Below are 21549 nucleotides of genomic sequence, written 5' to 3'. Positions count from 1 at the left end.
TGATATGACCCACCTGACGGCTCTTACCATTGTTGAGTGGAACATCTCTGCAAACTCCTCACAGGCTTCATCACCCGGGCCTGTCCCTGACAACCTGGCCGCCCGGGCTATGAAGAACGCAGGGACCTCCCCATCTCCGTTCCCACACCATACACCCTGTGAATACACACCACACGTGAACGCTGACATTGTATGTATGACTGTGCATAAAAAGCCAATGAATTCCTCACAGAACCGCATGACTTCACGATTATTTTATCTGAAATCAAAAAGCATTGTTCCGTGGCGTATCGAATTATGACAGCTAAAGTTCAGTAGAGTTTTCTCCTCTTCTGCGCTGTTGTCAGGCTGACATTAATAGGTCTGTTATTTAATCTGGACATCCTGCCTCACATCCTGTCTCTTCAAAACAACTGGCTTTGATGGTGAGCGACACTGCATTACTCACAAAGCAGTTGGCCCTAATCTCCTGGGCAGCTGTCCTATTCAATGCCACTCAGTAGGAGGTGTTTGGTTAGTGCGAGTGTGTGTGTTCCACCTGCCCCTTGGGTGGGGAGTGTGGAAAGCCCACTAATGTCTACAGGGGGTTTGCAGGGTGGCACAGGAACAGATGAGCTCTGCAGGAGAGGAGAGCTCCACTTTCCCTGATAAACCGCCGCCGAAATGGATCGGTGTGTATGTGTGTATGCGTTTAAGTAAGTAACCCTGAGAATACTCACCTTTGAACAGACAGGTACACGTGTTTGTGTGTATATGTGCGGCATGAGTCCTGCCCCCTTCACTGGAGAATGCCCTGAGGGTAAAACACACACACACACACGCGCGCAAATGTGTCGTTAATGCCCTTTCTGCCAATGACAGTGCTATGAACAAAAGTTATTACATCGTCAGTCTCCTGGGACTGGGCGCAGCCTGGCAGACAGTCTGGCACTGCCAGGTGTTTTGAGACCCGTATTGCCGCCTTCACTCCGGGTTTGCTTTACTGAAATGAAGCTAACACAGGCTAGCAGGGAGAAGACCAGATTATTCGGGGGTTAATGAAACAGAAAATGTAGGAAAACTCATGCGTTATACTAAATACACTGAGTTAATAATATCAATATCTACATTATTTTTTTTGTATTATTCTTAATTTATCAAAGGGATAGTTTACCCAAAAATGATAATTCTGTCATTAATTACTTACCATCATGTCGTTCCAAACCCGTAAAACCTTCATTCATCTTTGGAACACAAATTAAGATACTTTTGATGAAATCTGAGACCTTTCTGACCCTGCATAGACAGCAACACAACTGACAAGTTCAAGGCCCAGAAAGGTAGCAAGGACATCATTAAAATAGTCCATGTGACATCAGTGGTTCAACCGTAATTTGATGAAGCTATGAGAATACTTTCTGCGCACAAAGAAAACAAAAATAACGACTTTATTCAACAATTTCTATTTTAATGATGTCCTTATTACATTTCTGGGCCTTGAACATGTCAGTTGCGTTGTTGTCTATGCAGGGTCAGAATGCTCTTGGAAAAAATTCCATCAAAATTATCTTAAATTTGTGTTCTGAAGATGAACGAAGTTATGGGTTTGGAACGACATGAGGCTTAGTAAGTAATGACAGAATTTTAAATTTTTGGTGGAACTTTTATATTAACCTCAAAGTGCATCAATTGTTCATTATTGTAAAAAAGAGTGAAAAAAGACAATTCTACTGGAGCTATGAAACAGGAAAAGTAATGACTGTCCATTGTGGGATTTCAAACTGGGGCTTTAAAAATGCTATTTCATTGCTTCATTCATTACTATTTAGTATTTGACAACCTGAAACATATTTAAAAATGTATTTGATAAATATAACAAAATGTATAATGTAACAATGGCAGACATATGGAGTGTTTAAAACACGTTTAAAAAATTACATACTTCACCTTACCTTCACCTTTTTGTTTTATTTAGTCTATTATGCTATTTTACAGTATAAAATAAAAACACAAAAATAAATGAAAATGAAAAGAAAATGATGAGAAACAGAGAGGCACACCAGACTCAAACCTGCATCCTCAAAGCACTACAGTAGTGGGCACATTAAATTTACATTTAGTAATTTAGCATGTGCCAAGTTCTGCAACAAAGCCCTGACAAGAACTGTTTTTTACAGTGAAATCTGTTGTCATTTACAATGAGTGTGTTACAAACTCATTAAAGTTGAACTTCACTCTGCAATTAGCATCAATGGTACAATGACGATCTTCGAACATCCATGTTTCAAATGCAGAAAAGGTTTTTATAGTTGAAAAAGGTTTTTCAAAATAGGGCTGCAACGATTCGTCGACGTTGTCGACAAAAATCGATAATAGAAATAGTCGACAATGAATTTCATTGTCGATGTTGTCGCCAGACAACCGAGTGAGGCATCTTTCTGCCGAGAGTCGCACATACGCAGCTTCTATGCTGAGCGATAACATACAGAAATGGCGGCGTCCAACGCAGCAGCTGCGCGTACCAAAACACGCCCGTTTCACACATACTCCGTCTGCAGTGCGTTTTTTTTTTCCCCCACACCCATGTTAACGGATTAGAACGTTCACAATGTACGGACTGCAAACGCGTTCTGTGTGAAAGCAAAACGAGTCTGTGCTGCTTCTGCACCGCATACGTAACGCACACGGCCTGTAGACGCAATGCAGACTGAGTATGTATGAAAAAGGGGTAAAGTTTGGGAGCATTTTAGCCTGCTACGGCGAATTAAAATATTACCTGCATGGTTTGTAAAGCAGTCCTTGCGCATCACGGCAGCACCTCTGTGATGCAAGAACATTTAAAGAGAAAGCACGTCGGACAGTTGAATGAAACGGAGTTTGGCTGGCCTCGGTAAGATTTAAATAACATGGAAGCCAATACGTTTTGTTTTGGATATACATTTTTGTTTACTGTTTTATTGCTGCTGATGGTTTACAGGAAGAAAATGTTTACTTGATTTTAATTTATTTTTTCTTATAAAACAAATGTGCCTGTCCATTAAAAAAATTATAGAGTTTCTTAATTTATGCATTTATGTCTGTACTGACCGAGCACTGTGCCTAATTGGTTTTAGACAGGGCATTTTTATTTACTTTTAGTATGAATTGGCCTATCAGCAGCAAAATATGCATTTTTTATTGAAGTACCCCCTTCTTTCTTGTGTTTACTATAATTTTCCACATAATTAAAGCAATCTCATGCTAAATTTGAGAAAAATTGAATAATTATCCGATTAGTCGACTAATCGTTTCAATAGTCGGTGACTAGTCGACTATTAAAATAGTCGTTAGTTGCAGCCCTATTTCAAAATAGTTCTTTTTTATGAACTGTTCACTGAAAGGTTTGTTGGGGAACCAAAAATGGTTCTTCTATGGCAGGGGTCACCAGACTCGGTCCTGGAGGGCCTACAGAGTTTAGCTCCAACCCTAATTAAACACACCTGAACTAGCTAATGAAGGTCTTACTAGGTATACTTGAAACTTCCAAGCAGGTGTGATGAGGCAAGTTGGAGCTAAACTCTGCAGGACACCGGCCCTCCTAGACAAAGTTTGGTGACCCCTGTTCTATGGCATCACTGCAAAAAAAACCTTTTAGAACCTTTTCTGTTCTCAAAATATATTTACTGAGAAACGAGGACCTCAATGGTCAGTCTTTGTTATTGGAACTCGCTTTTTCCATGAATTCAAAATTATATTTATAAAATCTTATGCACACATGCACTGAAATATCACTTTACTTTTTACTGTTAATAAATAGCAACAACATCTCAGTTATTTTCTCGACAAGCAGAAGGTCTTCGCTGCTCCTTTTGCATATCTAGAAGTTTTTACACAGTTCTGAAGGAAGTCTTTTGCAAATGACGTGTAGACAGACACGAGGTGATAATGACATCACAGATATTTGAGTGCACTTCTCAATTCTGAGTGAAAAAAATAGCTCAAGAGCATCATTTACTGGAGGCTTCTCACTATTTCTTCTTACATTAGCAACCAAAATGCCGTTTTTCCACGTAATCAAACTTCCTCAGAATTTTCTAAGAAAGCTTCTTGATAACGACCCCACAAAGGTTATTTTAAGTCATCAGCAGAAACGAAGTACACTGTACTGGTGCGTCATAATCAGCCAATCATTTTGCATTCGGGTTAACATAAAGAGCACCACAAACACCACAATACTGGCTCAACCTGAGTCTGAATCTGAGTTTATTATTTTAGCTTTATAGATACAGACTTTTTATATATAAAGATGCAGTGAGTCAGAAATGATAACAGGACATGACCCTGAAATTTAAAGCCACAACAGTGAACTTGTTGAGCAAACAACTTTGCATACGCACATAATAAATAAAGTGAGTGGCAGGAAGATGGTAAGAACATTTCTAGATCAGTCTGTACCATCTTTGCCGCGTCAATAGAATCACTTCCTCATCAGGTCATGCAAATGTGTGTGCAATTGGAGGAGCGCGTGTTTTAAGGAACATGCTGTACTACTCATAGTAAAAAAATGCTAAACCACATGTCTGGTGTGTGAAGTGTGAAACCGCTAGTAAGCAGCAGCAGGGAAATTCGCAAACATTGACAGGTTCTTTCCCCACCGCGCACACTTATCATTCAGAAAAAGAGACCTCAATGAAATCAGGCATCAATATTAATAACATAAAACTGAACCGTAAGTCATAAGCAGGCCCAAACAGAATCTCCAACCTTTTCTGGACATTCTTTGCAATCTGCTGAATGAATTTAAACATAGCTAAACGCATTAGTGAATTAGCCAAATTATACTGTGACCCAAACATAAAAATATGACATTTAAATCTGGAAATAAACAAATTGTGTGGTCTGCTCGATTTAAAATAAAGTAACATTATAACATAAAATGAGTAAGAAATATTTAAGGGCACTAATCTTGTGGCATTAACCATGTAAACTCCTTTGAACAAAAGGTCAGATTTCCTTGCCTCCAGCTGTGTGACTCTTGTGCAGTCCAGATCTGGTCAGCGTAGGGTGGTCTGGTGGAGAGACACTCATGAGCCGGTAGAATTACTTGTGACGGCACTGCAAGACAAAAAGAGATGATTATAGAAATGTACGAGTATGATGACTGACATAAAGGAGACAAATGACTGTATACAAAAAGACAAACCTGATGACTTTCCTCCTTCTGTGTAACATTTAAAGAGAAGCAAAATGTTTGAGCTGTTCTCAATACTGTGAATGTGAATGGGAACCAGGGGCTGTGAAGCTCCAAAGCAATTTAAATTGACCAAATCTGATAATCGATTAAGTTGCTTTTAAAGGAGTAGTTCACTTTCAGTACAAAAATGTACAGATAATGTACTCACCCCCTTGTCATCCAAGATGTTCATGTCTTTCTTTCTTCAGTCATAAGGAAATTATGTTTTTTCCTTATGACTGATTATTTAGAGAAAACGTTTCAGGATTTCTCTCCATATAATGAACTTCTATGGTGCCCCCGTGTTTGAACTTCCAAAATGCAGAAAGAATGGTCTTATCAAGCAAAACGATCGGTTATTTTCTAAAAAAAATTACAATTTATATACTTTTTAACCTCAAATGCTCATCTTGTCTAGTGCTTTGTGTACTCTGCGTGGAGATTAAAAAGTATATAAATTGTAAATGTTTTTAGAAAATAACCCATCGTTTCGCTAGATAAGACCCTTCTTCCTCGGCTGGGATCATTTAGAGCCCTTTGAAGCTGCATTTAAACTGCATTTTGGAAGTACAAACTCGGGGCACCATAGAAGTCCACTATATGGAGAGAAATCCTGAAATGTTTTTCTCAAAAAACACAATTTCTTTACGACTGAAGAAAGAAAGACATGAACATCTTGGATGACAAGGGGGTGAGTACATTATCTGTAAATTTTTGTTGAAAGTGAACTACTCCTTTAATATTACAATCTTGCTTAACAAAATCTTGCTTGACAGTTGTGGTCACCATTCACATTTACTCTTTTGAAAAGAGCTGTATGGACTTTTTGTTGTAAGTAACTCCTTTTGTGTTACACAGAACAAAACAAGACACATGAGTTAATAAAGACATAAGGATAGAATTGTCTCTGAAAACATTATAATATAAATATTAACAGTATCTAATCTCTAAATAGTGTCTATTTACACTCCGCCTTACAGGCAGAGGCCATTTACACTAATTCAGCCCACCATTGTGTTTTTGGGCTTGACAACATTACAAAAGACAGGTCCAGTGGCGTAGGCAGTAAAGCATGTAACACACAAGAAATCACATCAGAAAGACATTTATTCTCAATAAAAATGAAGGAAATAATCAAAAAGTGGAAAAAGCGCCTCATGGGTGTTTATCGTTTAGGGTTAGGTGTAGGGAAGGCTTTATTGTCCCAATAACATTTTGTCGTGACGGCTCGACAAGCGATAAAAGCTATATTTTTTTTTATTTTAATCAGAGTTTTTGTCCTAACTAGCTGCGACGGTGACACAGGCAATTTCTATTTTAGTAACAGTTTTTATTTCTGCAACGTTGAGGCTGGAACAGCAACATACAAACTATATGACTATGACTATGATTATGTGCTTTATTCAAAGTTAAATGTGTCTAATGTGAGTTTAAATATCATTTTGCATGACCTTATAGCCATACTAAAAGCAAGAACAGTTTACCTCAGATCTTAAAAATTCATAAAAGCAAAGATGTGCGTTAAAAACTGCGAGCTCAATGTGAACCAACAAGCATATTCCTTTTAAATAAGCAATCATTTTTTCCATTAGCTATCCCTTCTTTTACATTTTACATCTTATTTATGACTAAGCGAAATGTTCTGATGATTAAAAAGTAGGGTAAACGTACCTATCAAGCTCACCAAAATTTACATTGAGACATTTTTAGTGCACAAGACAATGGTTTTAGCAAAATGTTATGTTAAAATAAAATATTAATCTCTCACACAAAAATATGTAATTTTATTTTAGGTGACAAAAGCATTTCAAATAAGATGTACATCATTAAATGCAAAAAGTCTGACTGTATTTAATGGGTACAAAAAACAGTACACTTAAATCAAGCAACAAGGCATCGGAACATCTAGACTAGTCCACGTTCAGCTAAGTATCAAATATTCAAACGTCAAATAAAACAAACCAATAAAATATTTAATTCATGGGGATGAACACAGAAACTATTTCTGTGCAAGTTTGTTGTGATTGGAATAAATTTAAAGTCTGCTAGTGTGTGATCCTTAGTCATTTAGTGTATGATGTATGACTTTCCTTTGTGAGTATTTACAAAGTCGGTGAGTGTATGATGCCTGATGTTTTAAAAATCTCTTGTAGTCTTGTAGTGTATTCCAGGCTTTAGTCATTTTTTTCCTGGACAGACAGGTTTCTGACGACTTCTTTGAATGGACGACATGCCTCTTTTATCTTTGGGCATAAACTATAGTAACATCTAGATTTTGTCATCCTAAATCTGTGAAAATAATTTATTAATCATTTAATAAATATTAGCTTGAAGTGACAACCATCAGTTAATATAAAGTCTGTTTATGAAGTATTTACATAGATGTTCAATGTGGAAAAGAAACAGAGCATATACTGTTCTTAACTGGAGCAGCAACAATTTTTAATAAATTTTAATATTTATTAAAATGACAAGATTTTACTAAATAAATAATCTAGGTCATGTATTGCATTCATACATATTTTAATATGAACAACTATTATTAGCAATATCTATGAAATTATTCTTTTTCTTACTGATGTCACACTGAAACTGTGATTTTCATAGTAGTGTATCTTAGTAGCTCACCTTAAAAATAGCTCACTCTTTAAAAATAACAGCAGTGTAAAACCACAGACCAGGAATAACCTGTAAATTTATAATATTATAGATTAAAAAATGAGAAGCCAGTAATTCCTGTGAAGTTATATATTAGTGTAGCACAGTCAGCTAACTGTGTTCTGTAGCATCTACACTGTGTTGCTAAAACTATCTTTTGGATCTAACTGTAATTATTTCCCACATCCAGGTAAACACTAATCTCTTAATTTTACAGTAAGTAGTGAAACCTATTCAAAATAAAGGCTTAAACATCTAAAAAAACCGCACCTTTAAAGGGCTCCTCTTTTAGTGAAAGTTTTAAGACAGCTTTCAAAATGGCCGCCAGACAGTGAGAACACATGGATAGCCACATCTCAGTGTGCAACGGTCTGATACATAGACTTGAAATTACAGGAGGTATGTAGTAACAAACACATCTATTGTTTAAGACATCAAGTCGGATAATACTTCTCTTTTAATAATCTGAGTTTAAAATATAAGCATGCTTAATGGGTATGTGAGCTTAATAGGTACGTTTACCCTAGATATCTTTTAAAATATATTTTTTAGTTCTTCATACAATTTGATATTACTTTGATATTTTGTGTCAGTTCATCAGGAAGTGACGATTTTGTTCTCTTTGACTTGCTGGACTGAAACAGTGCTTATTCGCAAATGTTTTATGCAATATTCCAATTTGCGCATACGTTAAATTCACAACTTTGGATGCAAACCCAGCTATAAAGACACAATTTTAGTCGTGAACATAAAAACTATGAAAAACTGCATAATTCAGTACTACATAGTTCACAGTCTTTAAATTTTCTAACATTTATAATGTGTCGAGAGAAACAATTCTCTCAATTGCCTTTACACTGACTTTAACTAATTATTAAACTACTAGAATAAATAAAAATAAAATACTTTCCCTGCACATCCCCTGAATGTACACATGTACACAACATTTTATATTTTAATAATCAAGCGGAAAAGGGTCTATGGGTCCTCTTTGCATGTTACTAAGTTTTTCAATAATATTGTATAGTCACATAAAATTCTTTATAATTCATATATTTCTTTCCCAAATGCTTCAGCCTTTAAATGAGACTACAAACAACATTTAATCCAGAAATTAAAAACATGCCACATCACAGAGTTGGCGTATTCAAGTCATGATTTTGCATGAATTCTATTTGAATAACTTATCAGACTGAGACAAAAACTGAGCGTCACATCATTGACCCTTGTAACAAATGAGTGGGAGACAAAATGGAGGGTAGTGATAATTGGAAACCCAGGGGGCAGAAACGAGTCCCCGATCAAAGGAGGAAAAGAAACTCTGGGGAAGAAACGGCCGTTACTAAGGGTGAGTCCTGCACCTGTGCCAAACGCACTCTGACAAAAAGGCAAAGAAGCATGAATGAGCATCAGAGAACTTTCCATTATACACACACACAAGAAAAAAGCACAGGAACACACATACTCACTGCTTCTCTGCAATCCATTCATATCACAAATACAGGAATGATGTGTCACCAGACAACTGTTGCTCCATATAGGGAGATATGCATGCTGAGAGTGGGAGGAGAAATGTAGCTGAGTGACCCCGTGACCTTAATCAGAGATAGCGCTGTCATTACCTTACCTAGTTCACTAAGTCATGAATGAATGGCCTTGATCAACAATGGGATACTGTTAACTCAGTTTCCTGCAAAACCTTTGTTGACATTAAATAGCTCATCAAGGCTATGTTTATTTGTTTAAAAATACAGAGAAATAAAATGTATGTTCTGAAATATTATTATGGTATAAAACAATGATCTTCTATTTTAATATATATTAAAAATCGGATTTATTTCTGTGATCAAAGCCGAATTTGTCAGCATCATTACTTCAGTGTTCAGTGTCACTTGGTTCTTTCAGAAATCATTCTAATATTCTGATTTATTATCAGTGCTGGAAACAGTTGTGTTGCTTAATTTTTTTTTTTTTTGGAACATGTGATACTTTTTCTTCAGGATTCTTTATGAATAAAAAGTTAAAAAGAACAGCAGTTACTTAAATAGATTTTTTTTCTAACAATATACAGTACTGTTCAAAAGTTTAAGGTCAGTACATTTTTATTCTTTCTATTTTTGAAAGAAATTATTACTTTTATTCACCAAGGATGTTTTAAATTAATAAAAAGTGATAGCACAGATTTACATTGTTAGGAAAGATTTATATTTTGAACAAATGCTGTTCTTTTAAACTTGTTATTCATCAAAGAATCCTCAAAAAAAGAATCATAGGTTCCAAAAAAATAATCAGTAATCGGTAATCAGTGCAGTGAGAAACAAGGAGCAGGTGAATGCAGTGATTAGTGCAGTGGCTTGTGGGGAATGAAGTCCATGATGTGTAGCGCAAGAGTTTATGATGACAGGACGACTCAATTCGTGACAGAGCCCCCCCCCAAGGAGCGGCTTCCAGACGCTCTAACCACATAATGAAACCGGAGGGTGGTGGAGCGGAGGCGGAACAGGGGGAGGGATGGAGGGCCAGGTTCATGTGGGGGTAATGGAGCTATGGACCTAGACGGGACCGGCGGAGGGAGAAGCCATGGTGGAGGAAGGGTTGGCTCCTCCATGGGGCCGACCGACGGAGGTGGAGCCCGAGGCGGAACCGGAGAGTCGATGGTCCTGGGCGACACAGAGGATCCGGAGGGCCAAGGCGGAACCCAAGACTCTGGCGACCAAGGCGGAGATGGAGGTCCGGAGGTACACGGCGGAGCCGGAGTGACAGAGGACCGAAGCTGTGCCCGCGGGAGGGAGGAGGTCCACAGAGCCGGTAGGACGGAGCGACGAGGCGCAGCCGGAGGAGTAGAGTCCAGAGGCGAAGGTGGGGCGACGACCGACCAGGGCGGAGCCGGAGGGACGATGGAGCCCGGTGGAGCTGGTGGACCGACGGCCGACAGCGAAGACGAGGGAGCAGAGAGCCGGGGTGGAGCCGCAGGGTCGGAGGGCCGAGGCGGAGTCCAGGACTCTGAGGCTGGAGGCGATGGTGAGGGATCCTCTAGCCAGGACACCGATGGAGACTGGCAGTCCCACGGCAAGTCCTCTGCACCGAAGGTGGGTTGAGGGTGAGCAGAGGGACTGTCAGGAGACAGAGGTGGTGGGACTGGAGCAGTAGGGAGGGTGGGCGGGAAACTCAACAGTCCATACATGGCCTCCGTAGCTCGAATGGGGAAAATATACAGTCCATAAATGACCTCCGTGGCCTGAACCTGGCAGACAGGAATCTCAGGACGGCTGGGCGGAACCAGCGGAGGCTCTGGAAGGCTGGGCGGAACCAGCGGAGGCTCTGGAAGGCTGGGCGGAACCAGCGGAGGCTCTGGAAGGCTGGGCTGAACCAGCGGAGGCTCTGGAAGGCTGGGCTGAACCAGCGGAGGCTCTGGAAGGCCGGGCGGAACCAGCGGAGACTCTGGATGACTGGAAGGAATCAGCGGAGAATCTGGACGGCTGGACGGAACCAGGGGAGACTCTGGATGGCTGGTCGTGTCTTGGCTTGACTCAGGATATGAGGTCGCTGCTTTGGCAGGTGCTGACCGTAAGAGACCGACTGTTCGTGCTGACAGCAGTGGTGGGTCCTCCAGGCTGAACATCAATCTTCGCCAAGCCGTGGTAAAATGTGGGTGCTGTGGTTCTGGGCTAGTGGCCATCTTGTGTAGTGGCTCTGAGCTGGAGTTTACTGTGGGAACATTGTTGTCTTCTTCTTGAATTCCCACAGTAAAAGGAGAGCCACTCATTTGCAGAGCAATGTCAACAAAATATTGTAAAGTCCAGTTAGGGTCGATCATGGGCATCAGTGAAGCCAATGGCTCTAAGAGTCCTCCACGGAAGAAAATCATAAGGCATACATCATCCATAGTCGACTGATTCGCCAATTCGATAAAGTCCATCGCATACTCCTCAACAGACCGCTCACCTTGTTTGAGATGCATGATCTGTACTGTAGGGTTCTTGCTGGAACCGGATGACACCATACTAGCTGCTGGATCCTTGTAGTGGCGAAGTCTTCTGTCACAAGGACGGTCGGAGACGAGCGGATCCATATGCAGCATTTAATGTATAGGCAAACAAATACAAAGGGGCAGGCAGAAATCGTAGTCAAACACAGGCAGAATGGTCGGGGCAGGCAGCGAGAATCAAACACGGGAGGGAGTCCAGGAATCAAAAACACGGGAAAACAAACACGGGAAGAAACGCTCAGAAATGCAGCCGGGGCAATACAAGACTTTGCGAAGAAGCTGAGTGTGAGAGTGGCTTAAATGCAGTCCTAGAAATGAGGTGCAGGTGTGAGCGGTAATCAGTGCAGTGAGAAACAAGGAGCAGGTGAATGCAGTGATTAGTGCAGTGGCTTGTGGGGAATGAAGTCCATGATGTGTAGTGCAAGAGTTTATGATGACAGGACGACTCAATTCGTGACAGTTAATATGATATTAGTGTTAATATGATATTATAACATAACATTATCTGACGATAATGATGTTACTGAATGATTACCACATTTACACACAAGATTATTAAGGTACTTTGACGTATGGTTATTTTAACATTTTTATTTTTTTAATTGATAACCAACAAAGTGGTGCTAGGTGGCTTGCAAAACTATGTTTTATATAAACTACTTTTTAACAGGAAAGAAAAATTTGAGTCTATAATTTTGTGAAAATCTCTGAAATGCTGTTAACTTCATAAATATTAATTATTTTACAGATAATAAGTTAGCAATTTGCATCAAAAAAGACATTTATTAAATTTGGAAAACAATGATTTAATATTCTGGTAGCACTTTACAATAAAGTGTCATTTGTTAACATTAGTTAATGTATTAGCGACTGCTGAAAACCCATCTTTTTCGACACTATTTGACTCAATAATATTATAAAAAAAAAAAAAAAAAACTTTGTTCTCCTCTCTTTCTTGATCTTCCCTTTCTAGCCTGTACTCATCTAACAACGCCTAATATATGGTATTTTTGAGCACTTCCTATGTTGATCTGTCTCCTTAGGATGAATCACTTGTATTCCCAATTTGTAAGTCGCTTTGGATAAAAGCGTCTGCTAAATGAATAAATGTAAATGTATTAACTAACATGAACGACCAATGAACAATACATTTATTACACTGTTTATTAATCTTTGTTAATGTTATGTTAATAAAAATACAGTCGTTTATTGTTTGTTCATGTTAGTTCACATTTTAATAATCCATTTGTAAATGCTAGTAGTAAAGTAAGATGCTGTAGAAATATTGTTCATTCTTAGTTCATTTTAACTAATGTTACAATATTGTTTTCTTTACAACATCACAAAGAAATGTGTATACTATATAAATGACTGTATAAATCCTTTATTTTGGGGTGGTAGGTCATCTCATTATCATCATATTTGAGGGTCACTGCCATCAAAAAGTTTTCAAAACTCTAAAATATGTACCACAGAGAACAAGACGGCAAAGAGTTACAGTGATGGTTAAATTCTCATCTTTTATATGAGTGCAGCTGCAGCAGGCCGTGTTTGTTTTTATTCTGCCGTGTTTTTTCCCGAAAGGAGGCACAAAAAAAAACTTGGAGCAAGTGCATGGATCAGTATGACTTAGCACATAAAGGAAAGAACGGAATTCTGATGATAAATCCTAAGCTTGTTTCAACACATCTTTACACGCACACATACAGCTGATGACCAACATCCAGCCTGTCCCGACAAATCAGGAAGAGCACAACTGAATTAACGATACATTCTCCTACACGGCATTCACATGCTTCTACTTGTACACACATACACGCACACACAGCCATTGTGTAAACAAACGTGGCCCTTTCAGTTTGTTTATGAATGATTGGTTGTTGAACAGGGTGTAAGACAGGAGCGCTTGCTGACGCACTTTCTACAAACAAGCCGGAGAAGAATTATGCAATTGAACACTGAAAAGGCCTTTTGCAACAGGGTGGGGACCTGACTTCCGGTACAAAGTAGGGCAAAGCCACCAGAACTAAACCAGGCCAGAGAAACAGATCCTTTAATAACGGCACTCACCGGCGGGCATATTCCTCTCGTGTCAGGAATGCTTCTAGGAGTCTGAATCATCTAAGTAATCATACCAAACTGTCACTCTGTTTTCCAGGGTTTTCATATAGGCCTTAATGAGTCAGAGCACTCCTGATATTGAGCCAAGGTGAGAGCTTTCTTAAAACAAATGCTTACACAACAATGTGAGAGATTCCGAGGTGTAGTTTCTACCTTAGAGGGGATTTGTCGCAACGGACCATTACATTGTAATTGTTTAACAATGATGATTTTATTTTTTTGAAAGTGTACAGTATGACTTGTAAACAAGAGACAACTCCCCCCCCAAATTTTTGGTGAGTGAATATGAGAAATGATAAGCATTTCTGACAGTATTGCGTGCATTAGATGTGTTCACCTCTGACCTGCTGTTCTTTTCAGAGTCACGTTCTGATGTCTCATTGTCTTGAAATGCCCTCTGTGTGTAGAAACAAAATAGTGGGCAGATGAACAATAGAGCGGCACATATTAATTTTTTTTTTTCTGGCACTGAGGCTGTGAATAGAAGGTGTGAGTATTTACTTAAATGGATGCATAAACTCTAGTTATAATATATATTGAGTAAAGATCATGTTCCATGAAGATATTTTGTAAATTTTCTACTGTAAATATATCAAAACGTATTTTTTGATTAGTAATATGCATAGCTTAGAACTTCATTTGAACAAAAAGGTGATTTTTTGATATTTTTGCACCCTCATATTTCAGATTATCATCATACATCAATAGAAAGCTTATTTATTCAGCTTTCAGTTGATTTATAAATCTCAATTTAAAAAAATTGACCCTAATGACTGGTTTTGTGGTCCAGGGTCACATTTTAAAAAATGAGTTTGGGGCCAAATTACCAGTTTGTCTGACTATGGCAATATCAACATACTGTTATTTCTAGGCCTGTAAGCAAGTACGTAAATTTGTGACTTTAATCATGTGATTATTTGACCAAAAGATCAGATTTGTGCGTCAAACTTGCAACTTAAGCGCATGATTTCATGATGAGTCAATAAAGGAAAAATGATTGTGAAATGATGTGCTTTTTAATTAAACATTTCACTTGTATTGCTGATATACTGCTGTTTAACTGGAAAACAAATATTTGTAATTATAAAAAAATATATAAATAAATTACACAATTTGTAATAAATAAATAAAATAAATTAAGCTGGTAAACCCTTTACAATAAGTTCCATTAGTTAACATTAGTTAACTACATTAGCTAACATGAACTAAGAATGAACAATACTTCTCCAGCATTTATTAATCTTAGTTAGTTAATTACAGCATTTACTAATGCATTATTAAATTCACAAGTTGTGTTTGTTAACATTAGATAATGCACTGTGAACTAACATGAACTAACAATGAATGACTGTATTTTTATTAACTTACATTAACAAAGATTAATAAATAGTGTAATAAACGTATTGTTCATTGTTCATTCATGTTAGTTAATACATAAACTAATGTTAACAAATGACACCTTTTGAAGTGCTACCAATAAACTTTTGTATTAAATAAAAAAGCAAATTACAAGAGTTTTCACAAGTGGATTTTTGCACTTAACAAAACATACACATTAAAAAAATGCTGGGTTAAAAACAACTTGGCGCTGGGTGAAATATGAACAAACCCAGTGGTTGGGTTAAACGTTCTTTCTGTAACCTTCTGGGTAGTTTTATTTAACTTAACTATTGCTTAGAAATTACTATCTCTCTTGCTTAAGATGAACCAGAAATAGGTTGGAGTTGAACATGTATTAATAAGTTGAATAAGTAAATAATAAACATTTTTTTAAATTGCTTATTAATACATTTTCACCATTTGATTATTGCTGATACCTCTAGTAATTATGTGTCTGATTTTTAATTTACAACCTATTTTGGGTTCATTTTAACATTTAACCCAACTGCTGGGTCAAAACAAGCCAGTCGCTTGTAGTTGTAGTAATTGTAGTTGCAGTAAATGGTCACCAACTGCTTCATCTTTTTAACTTTTTGCACTCTGTTGTGTTATAAATGAACTCTGAATATATGACACGGCATGCATAGTAATTAAAAAAGCATTACAAATACGTTTTTAAAAAAAACATTAAGTGCAGCAACACTGCAAAACACAATTTTGTGAGTAAATGTATCTTGTTTAACATAAATATTAAAAAATTCTCAAAGAATATATTTTCAAAAATTACTTTTATAAATTAAATGCAGGTCAATTTTTATTTTATTTTTAATGATAAAACGTGGGGTGTAAAACTAAGTTCCTCAGCACGTTTATAGGTAACAGATTAAATTGAGAATGGGGCACTTGGCTCTTAATTTGAGTGGGAGTTCGTAATCGTCTAGCAATAACAAGACAAGAGGAGGGAAAGAGGAGGAGATGAGTGAATAAAAGGGGAGTGAATGAGAGAAGATGTGAGGAAAAAAAAAAAGACAAGAGGGGTGTACGGATAACGGCCTCAACACAGGGAGCCGTTTACAGAGGTGTAAAATACTTGAGTAATTTTACTTGATTACTGTACTTAAGTATTATTTTTGGGGATTTGTACTTTAATCAAGTACAATTTAAACTGACTACTTGTACTTTTACTTGATTACATTTCTGAAGAAAAAAACAGTACTTTTTACTCCTTACAATTTTATTTTATCTTAAAAAGTACATTACATTTTTATTTCATCTTATGCACATTAAATATGGTAAACAGAAGAGAATTAATCAAATTAGGTGCAAATAATTATCAATATTTGCTGAGAAAAAAACTCTTAAGTGCCCCAAATAAACAATTAAAAGATCAATTATCCTTTTAGACAGTGACGTTTAATAGACACCACAAAAAGTGGCCTTTCAAAGTGTTAATGTTGTTTGTTTAATTCTATGACTCTTCTCATTAATTTAACACATTGTATTCTGTCTGGAATATGTTTTATGTCTCTGCATCAAATCTTGCTCTTCAAAGGGATAATTCACCCAAAAATGAAAATTCTCTCATCATTATCTGAAACCTCTGTCATGCCAGATGTTCATGACTTTCTTTCTTCAGATGAACACAAGCAAAGATTTTTAGTAAATATAATGCAAGGGGACAGGAACACATCAGAAACCACACAAAGTGAACTTGACGGTCAAGTTTAAAATATTAGTCTTTGTATTTTTCTTACATATCTTACATCAGTTCACTTAAGGAGACCCTGATTCATTACCAGTGGTTGCCTGAGTTACTGTCATATTCATTTGTGTATAGTTTTTGAAGTGTCATTTTTAGATGTCCCATACACTTGCATTACATGGAAAGTAGTTTTTTTTTTTTTTTTTTTGAAAACTCTTAGTTTGTGTTCATCTGATAAATGAAAGTCATATGGGATGGCATGAGAGTGGAAAGGATGGCGTTTCCTTTTAATACCTTTCCCCGTTTTGTTTTTTTCGGTGTTCTGTGCTTCATTTTTATTGTTGTTGTGGCACTAGATATATGTGTTTGACCTCTGCCATTGCATTTTTGCATCTTTCTCTCCCTTTAATCATACTTCTGTATGTCTGTCAGTACTTTTACTTTTTTAATACTTGAGTACAATTTTAAGTTGTACTTTTTTACTTTTACTCAAGTATGTTTTTGGCCAGATACTTGTACTTTTAATTGAGTAAAATTTTCACTGAGTATCTGTACTTTCACTTGAGTAAAATTTTTGAGTACTTTTTACACCTCTGGCCGTTTAGCCTCCCTGATGTTCCGCAGCGGAAAAAAAAAAAAAATGTTGAATTATGTCAGCAGCTGTGAAGTCTATAAAATGGCCTAATACTTGTCTTTTTTTCCACAATAGCCCGTCTGCACCAAACACCGGTCCAGAGGCCTAAGCCATGGGATAATGGAAAGAAAATAGCGGACATTCTTGTGGCGGCCCACAGAAACCGGGGCCGTGCAATAAAGACAGACGAGATCACTAGTAAAGTGTACACACATTCAAACAGAGGAAAGATGCAGCCAACTTCACCACATGGGAGGGAAGGACCTGGGGTCTGGCAACCCTCCCTTATGATCTGTGAACTGGCAACCTGCTGTTCTCTAACTGCTGGGCTCAACTGATGTTTAGCTATGAAAAATGAAGGCGATGAATTATTACTAATCTGTGGATCGTTTTCTGTATTAAGGCCCATCAGACGTTTTTTTCTAATGTTTGTTTTTAATCACGAAGGAAACAGGAGAAGAAAATGCCTGACCACATGCGCAATTTCTAATTTCTTCTACAGAACATGTACAACAGGAAGAAAAACAAACATGTCATTAACAAATTAGCGTTATATAATGCTTAACATATCTGTTTTTTCAAGTGAAATATTATTTTATGTCATAGCTGTGGTGCACATGCTCATGCATAAGAGGTGTTGGCTCAGTGTCCCAGGTTTGAGTCCGACTTGGGTCACGTCCCATTCCCATTCCCACTCCCCCTCTCACACCCATGCTTTCCTGTCTACACTCTGCTGTCCTATAAACAAACAAACAATTTTCATACCTTTCATATATTTAAGTGTAGGGGTAAAAAAAACTGACTATATTGACTATAACTGGATAAGATTTACATTTACAGTTCACACCAATATTTTTATTTATTTTTATTATTTTATTTACTTCTTATTACATATTTACTATAACTGGATAATTCTGCTAAAATATGAATTATGTTGATAATGTAACATTAGACAATACACAATAACTGACAAAATAGCATTTTGTTAAATTTTAGATGAGTAATGTATTGATTTACACATACATTATTTAATATTATCAAACACACACACACATTTTACACTCATACATCACATTTCAGTTATTTACTTCAAAATTATATATTTAATTCAATGTTACTTGCTATTTCTCTGTAATTGTTGTTTAAAATTTATAGCAGTTTTTGAGTTATTCTACACTAATTTCATTCTATTTTATTTTAAATATTTAAACATTATTTTATTTATTTATTATTACATATTTACTATAACTGGATCAGTCTGCTAAAATATGAATTATGTTGATAATATGGCATTACACTACACACAATAACTCAATAACTTTGAAGAGTAATGTTTAGATTATTTACATTTACATTATTTAATATTATTAAACATGCACACATATAAATATATTACACTCACACATCATATTTTAGTTCTTCAAAATTTCATATTAATTCAACGTGTTACTTGATATTTCTTTGTAATTGTTTTAAAAATTATTTAGAAATTTTTGAGTTCTACACCAATTTCTTTTAATTTTTAAAAAATATTTAAACATTACTTTATTTACTTATTACTACATATTTACTATAACTGGATCAGTCTGCTAAAATATGAATTATGTTGATAGTATGGCATTAGACAATAAACAACTAATCTTTTTTTGCATATACATATACACACATATAAATAGATTACACTCATACATCATGTTTCAGTTTTTACTTCAAACTTTCATATTTAATTCAATGTGTTACTTTCTATTTCTTTGTAATTGTTGTTGAAAAATATTAGCAATTTTTAAGTTCTTCTACACCAATTTTTTTTCACACACACGAATACATGCACATAAACATGCACTCTCACACATACTTTACATGCATGAAGGTCAGGTATAATTTAATAAATAAAAAAGAAATATAACAGATAAAATTCCTTGAATTATATCAACCAATTACATCAACAATCAATCCCTTCATTAAGATTTTCAAAATAAATTTGATTTCATTTCATTATGCTGTTGGACGATCACTTCAGACTCAGTGAGGTCATCTGTGGCACCCACAAAGCTTCTGTGAAACTCATTTGCACGTGTTTAGGAAACATCATCCAAATCACTTTGGACGGCATGATCAATCGCCAATGACGGAGATTGTTCAGTTTGCAATCTGGAGTGAGAGACAGTGTGTATGCGTGCATCTTGGTGACTATGAGACAGCGTCCCCTGGGTTGAAATAATGTGTGGTAGGGTGTGTGTGTGCAAGCGTGGGGGTTAGTCCATGATTTATCAATGTGGGATTTTCAACCACATGAGCTCATTTTAGTTCCTCCACCCACTGCAATGCCACCGGAACACACATACACATGCTGTCCGGCCCAAGGACAATGAGGTGAGGCTGCCGAGGAGACTGGCCTCAAACAATTATGATGACCATTCCTGGCATAAAAAGACACAAAAAGTGCATGGTAACAGACACATTGGGTCTTGCATACATCACCGATGACATAGGCTGATCGGAAGATTTCTAAACAATTAAAAGCCCAGCCATTTATGCCTTAATTCGTTTTGATCTGTCAGGAGGGTAGGGAGTGTCCCGCTCTAGAAAGACATCAAGCGGCACAAACACCAACGCCTTTCTAATTCATAATTTATTGGCCTCATCACAAACAAAACTGCCAAGCCTCCTATTCAAAACTGCAACAAACCAGATTCTCTAGATTTCGAAGTTTATATTCTTACAAATATTTTAAGACAACGGTCTGCAGGTGACGTCAGAAACTGACAAAGAACAAAACCTGCAACTGAAAAATGAATAAGTTTTACAATAAGGTCTCATTTGTCTCAATGCATTATCCAACAAACTAACAAAGAGTAAATTCTGGTAACACTTCACAATAAGGTTTCATTAGTTAACATGAACTAAGAATGAACAATACATCTGAAGCATTTATTAATCTTAGTTAATATTAATTTCAATATTTACTAATGCAGTATTAAAATCACAAAATGGGTTTGTTAACGTTAGTTAATGCACTGTGAACTTGAACAAAGATGAATAGTGTAATAAATGTATTGTTTACCGTTCACTGTTTGTTAATGTTAGTTAATACATTAATGCTAACAAATGTAAAGTGAATCTTTTAATTTAAAATATATATTAACGTTGAAATTAACATTAACAAAGATTAATAAAGGCTGTAGAAGTATTGCTCATTGTTAGCTCATGTTAACTCCTGTTATTTATCTAATGTGAAACCTTAAATGTAAAAATCTTGAAATATGTTAAAGGACTACAGGATGTGAACGAGATTATAATCTACGATACAGGTTTCTTACACAACCCTCTAAATAAAAAAATAAACTTTGCTGCAATTGAGCAACATTCATTTTCAATGACAGTTGGTGACGTCTCATCCCCTTGCAAAATCAAATGACCCTTTATCAATTAAAAATGTTGCACACTATCTTGTTTAAGTCAAGAGCTATGCTAATCTCACAAGCTAAAATGCTAGTTTTATCAGTCAGTCACGGAATGAGTGTCACGTCACCGTCCTTCTGGTGAATGAGAGAAATGAATCAATGAAAACGCCTGCGTTTCATTCATTCATCCCACAAACAAGTTTCTCCAGATATAAAAGAACTTTTGTCTATGTTTTAGAACAAAGAGGATATTTATCCAAAAAAAATGTGGAATTAAAATAGAGAGAAAAGGATACTGGGATCTGAAGATCTCGTGCCGAGCATCAGCACTGCTTCACCTTTAACACATAAACAGGCACGTCTGCACACATTTACACCTGTCATATCACCCGTATGAATTGGCCGTTTCCTTTCGTGTGTCTCGAGTGCGGTTTCACGGCCCTGAGCAGGTACAGATCTGACTCAGAGCTC

The sequence above is a fragment of the Garra rufa genome, chromosome 23 (genome assembly GCF_049309525.1).
Source record: "Garra rufa chromosome 23, GarRuf1.0, whole genome shotgun sequence".
Taxonomy (NCBI): Eukaryota; Metazoa; Chordata; class Actinopteri; order Cypriniformes; family Cyprinidae; genus Garra; species Garra rufa.
Note: the sequence above shows the minus strand (reverse complement) of the source record.